General features: G+C 38.6%; 1 pseudogene; it reads left to right on the top strand.

Annotated features, from left to right (window-relative positions):
* The first annotated feature begins 801 nt into the window (after positions 1–801).
* LOC103236941 (BAG family molecular chaperone regulator 4 pseudogene) lies at positions 802–2,268 on the top strand (annotated as a pseudogene).
* The last annotated feature ends 3,296 nt before the right edge of the window (positions 2,269–5,564 follow it).

Below are 5,564 nucleotides of genomic sequence, written 5' to 3'. Positions count from 1 at the left end.
TGGACTTACAATGTCAGCTCCCCTGGTTTTCAGGGATTTGGTCTCTGACCAGAACTACACCATCAGTTCTCCTCAGTCTTGAGTTTGGCAGCTATAGATCTCAGCACCTCTAGGCCTCCTTAATCATGTGAGCCAATTCCTCACAGTATATCTCCTTATATAAATTATATATCTCTATCTCTATCTCTTTATCTGTACCTGTATCAGTTTATCTAGATCTCCCTTAGTTCTGTTTCTCTGCAGAACCCTGACCAATACAGTAGACTTGAAACTTTCTTCTTCTTCTTTTTTTAATAGATGGAGTTTTGCTCCGTAGCCCAGGCTGGAGTGCAGTGGCGTGATCTCGGCTCACTGCAACCTCTGCCTCCCGGGTTCAAGCAATTCTCCTGCCTCAGTCTCCTGAGTAGCTGGGATTACCGGCATGCATCATCACACCGAGCTAATTTTCATATCTTTAGGATTTCACCATGTTGGCCAGGCTAGTCTCAAACTCCCAACCTCAGGTGATCTGCCTGCCTTGACCTCCCAAAGTGCTGGGATTACAGGTGTGAACCACCATGCTTGGCTTTAAAATTACTTCTCTATGCATCTGGAAAGAGAAATCCATAATCTGAAATGAGAACTAAGTCTGAATTTTGAGTAAGGTTTTGGATCTTATCCAAAATTTTGTATTTGTAGAGCAAAATCACCCAAGTGATACTGTCTAGGTATATGCAGTGGCTTGTATAAATTAAAACTTAATTTGGCCTGCCTGATGGGTTGGCCGTAGGGGGCGGGAAGTACTTCAGGGCAGCGGAGCCCATGTAGGCCCTGAGGCGCTTGGGCTACGGCCCCATTGATGGTCAGTCCTATGGCCGCTACTACAGGCTTGGGGTTGGAGACGTGCCAGAGCACCCACCTCCACCCTTATACCCTCTTCATCTCGAGCCTCCCCAGCCTCCCATTTCCTGGTGGGTGCGTGGGGGGCGGCCCAGTGGAGACCACCTGGTTGGGAGAAGGTGGAGGAGGCGATGGGTACTATCCCTCTGGAGGCGCCTGGCCAGAGCCTGGTCGAGCCAGAGGAAGCCACCAGTTTAAATTCTTATACAAATGGACCATATGGTCCAACTTACCCCCCAGGCTCTGGGGCAAATACTGCCTCATACTTAGGGGCTTAATGCACCTGGTTATACTCAGACCTGTTACTCCACAGAAGTTACAAATATTTACCGTTCACCTGGCAACAGCCCAACTCCAGTCTCTCGTTGAGTCTATTCTCGGCAGGACTGTCAGACTGAAGTACCCTCTCTTAGGCGGCAGGTTGCAGGGTATCCAGCCTCACAGAACCCTGGAATGACCCTGCCCCATTATCATTACAGAGATGGTAATCGTAGTGTTCCACAATCAGGACGAATTGTACCACCACAAGAAGATGGGTGGCCTTCTCCTGGTGCTTATGGAATGGGTGGGTGGCCGTTATCCTTGGCCTTCATCAGCGCCCTCAGCACCGCCTGGCAATCTCTACATGACCGGAGGTACTTCACCATGGCCTAGCAGTGGCTCTCCTCAGTCAACCCCTACACCCCCACTCCAGCAGCCCAAGGATTCTTCACACCCCTGCAGCCAATCAGATCAAAGCATGAACCGGCACAGCTTCCCTTGCAGTGTCCATCAGTATGAATCCTTGGGGACAGTGAACAAGAATGATTCAGATCTTTTGGATTCCCAAGTCCAGTATAGCACTGAGTCTCAGACGTATGGTAATGCCACCAGTGACCATCCCAACAGTCAAGATTAAAGTAGCAGTCTTCCTGAAGAATGTGTACCTTCAGATGAAAGTACTCCTCCGAGTATTACAAAACCATGCTGGAGAAGGTCCAGTATCTTGAACAAGAAGTAGAAGAATTTGTAGGAAAAAAGATAGACTAAGCATACTGGCTTCTGGAAGAAACGCTAACCAAGAAACTTTTGGAACTGGATTCAGTTGAAACTGGGGACGAGGACTCTGTATGGCAGGCCAGAAAAGAGGCTGTTTGTAAGATTCAGGCCATACTGGAAAAATTAGGAAAAAAAAAAAAAAGATTATGAAAGAATTTAGAACAGAGTGGAAGCCTGTTACCAACTTGACCAAAGAACACTTGATTTGGTTAATTACCCTCTTTTTGAAATGCCTGTTGATGACAAGAAGCAATACATTCCAACTTTCCTTTGATTTTAAACTTGAAAAACTGGCAAAGGAATGGAAGAATATTTTAGTCATGAGTTGTTTTCAGTTTTCAGATGAATGAATGTAATAGGAAACTATGGAGTTACCAATATTGCCAAGTAGACTCACTCCTTAAAAAATTTATGGATATCTGCAAGCTGCTTCTTATCAGCAGGAGGGAAATACACTTTACTTAACAGGCTTATCAGAAACCTACAAGATGAAAGTGGATATAATCTGAGACAAACAGCATGTGTTTTTTTAAACATCTGGATATCTTGTCACATTTTTATACATTGTGACTGCTTTCAACATACACTTCATGTGTAATTATAGCTTAGACTTTAGCCTTCTTGGACTTCTGTTTTGTTTTGTTATTTGCAATTCACAAATATAGTATTATTCTCTACTTCTTGGTACATTTTGTAGTAATATGTTTAATATAATTATTCAAGAGACTATATTGACAGCCAGATAGTATGGCAGTTCTGAAAGAATTTGCATCATTTCACCACTTGAATATACTGCAATGTGTAGTGAGTAAATTGTCTCCCTTTTTGTATAGATCATTAGGTTAGAGGGGTTTTTTTTTTCCCACTTCTGCTGTTCATGGTAGTAGTGGAAGATGAATTTGGAAATGGCATTGAGATAAAATGAAAATGCTTACAGATGTTTTTCTTTTTTGCTTTTTTATTGTATTTGGATAAAGATCCACTTGAAAATTACTTGTTTTTTTTTTTTCCCGAAGTGTAATTATGTTTTCACTATTGCTGCTTCTATAGAGGGCATTGTGATAGAGAGATACAGATGAAACAGTAAATGCCACAGTGAGTAGAAACGATGACTACAGAAAGTAATAATTATGATTACTTGGTGATATCATTCTCCATCTAAAATATTAGTTTCACCTATGAGCAGATTTCATCTCAGTTTATAGTTAAAAACAGTGAGGGTAAAAGGGGACTCATAGTCAGGGAATGAATCAGCTGTAGTTAGAGTGGGAAATTATTATTTTCTTCATTTAAAGGTAGATTTTATGTTTATCTTTACTTCCCTAAATTGCATAAGATAAAATTGCCTATTTAATAAAAAGATACTTATTACCATTATTAACAGTCATTTTAGAGCCTAATTTAAGAAAAGGGATATTGAAAGGGTCTTTGTTGACTGTGCTTGGGTAGCTCTATGCTGTTAGATAGAAGAGACTTAGGTAAATAACTTTTTATGTCTGAGTTGAATACACAATATCGGTTCTTGGAAAAACAGTTGTTTCTTCATAAGATACCCAAGTGATAATTTTTTTCCCTTAGACTGTCAGGCCGATGAGTAAATACTAAATCTATTGTTAGCTGTCTCCACTCATAAACCAAACCAACACAAATGTAGTATATGAGGAGAGGAAATGTAGTAAAAATACTGGCTGGGTCTTATGGTTGGGATGAGTAATTTTATAAGATAGTATGGTGATAGCTTTATTCTAGGATTTCATTTTTGGCCTAATATAGGAATGTTTTTAAAAAAGGCTTTTCTATGAGAATTAGAAATTTATACTGGAGATTAAAAGTCTAGAAGGGGGAGGACCTTACAGCTAAGTTATGAGTAAGAGAATGAATAATTCAGAAGAGAGCACTACTCTTTTACTGACTGAGTGCCCAAGATGTCAATTTCCATGAAGTCTTGATTATACATATGTACACATGTTATGCACATACATACATATGTGTGTGTGTTTTAACCATTTTTTTTAGTTTTTGAGATAATTTTAGACTTACAGAAGAGTTGTAAAAAATAGAGTTCTTGTATACTCTGCACCCACCTTGCCCTTGTATTAACATCTTACATAACAATAGAACATTTGTTAAAATTAAGAAATTAACCTTGATATAATACTAAGTATAAAGTTTAAAAAGTAGAGATTTTAGTTTTTGCACTAATGTCCTTCTACTGTTCCAAGACCCAGCCTTGCATTTAGCTGTCATGTCTATGTTGTGTCTTCCAGTCTGTGACAGTGTATCATAACAGGGGATACCTGATGTTGTAATGTATTCCCAGTATTGTTAACCTTGATCACTATGCTAAGGTGGTGTCTGCTAGGATTTGCTACTGTAAACGTATTGTGTTTTCCTTGTAATTATTGAATATGTGCTAGAGATACCCTGAGACTATGCAAATGTCCCATTTCTGCTTAAACTTTTGCTCATTTTACTATTCATTGGCAGATCTTGCTTGTGGCAATTACTACTATGGTGTTCTAATGGTGATTTTCTATTTCTCTCAATCCTTCTACATTTATTAATTGGAATTCTTCTGTAAGGAAGAGTTATCACTTCTGGATTTGTATTTTTAATTACAATAAGATATTCAGGATAAGTATAGATTTAGAACTTAAAAATGTCATATCATGTTAAAATTATTCCAAATACCAATATTGAAGAAAACCAAGTTGGTAATCTATCTCAGAAAATACATGAACTTAAGAAGGAAAATAGTATTTAAGATTTCTAGAATTGGTTCAACTTTTGACTTAATATTGACTTTGGACTGAATTCAAAGTTTTCTTGAAATTTCACATCTGGACTTTTTAAAGTGTCTACATGTATATTACTTTAGGGATCATTTTGTCAAAGTCTTGAATAAAGCTTATCATGCCAGTCCTGTCACGAGAAAACCAAACCAAACCAAACTAAACAAAACAAAAAACAAAAACAAGCAAACAAGCAAAAAACCCCCCAAAACCCCTTAATTTTGCATAATTAGAATCTTACAAAGGAGGCCAATTCAACCAAAGGGGAACATGGTCATTGTTAAGGCAATATGATTTTTTGAAGCATACTTGTTTTTTGGGAGGATTTCTATGTAAGTATTGAATCATTGCAGTGCTTTTGTTTGCAAGATCCACTAATCAAAGACCTTTTTTGAAAGTTTGATGGTGGTAAGAATTCTGGCAGGAAGTCAAGGTGGTAATGGCTTTGCTCACCATCAAGTGTTCGGCTATCTTCCTTGGAGGAAGCTGGAGGGTAACTCCAGTGAGGTATGTCTGTGACTACTAGGGCTGACTAAAAAGCAAACATTTTAGAATGTCTTTATCCTAATGAGCACTGTCCCTTTCAAAGTAGGATGCTGAATGTTACTTCCAATACTGCTACTGTTAAGCCCACTTTTTTGGGAATCTTTTGGAAGAAGGTTCAGAGATTATGACACAATCTTTAGAATACCATCAGTGGTTGACACTATCTTTGGGGTTGGATTTTATTTTTGGGGGATTAAAAAGATTTTCAGAGCCAACAACACAAGTAAAGTATCTGATCAAATCTACGAACAGTGCTTTTTCTCAAAAAGCAAAATGTGACCATAAAATAATGAGATACAGTTTTCTTCT

Source organism: Chlorocebus sabaeus, chromosome 8, assembly GCF_047675955.1.
Source record: "Chlorocebus sabaeus isolate Y175 chromosome 8, mChlSab1.0.hap1, whole genome shotgun sequence".
Taxonomy (NCBI): domain Eukaryota; kingdom Metazoa; phylum Chordata; class Mammalia; order Primates; family Cercopithecidae; genus Chlorocebus; species Chlorocebus sabaeus.
This window is presented reverse-complemented; position numbering and strand designations above follow the sequence as displayed.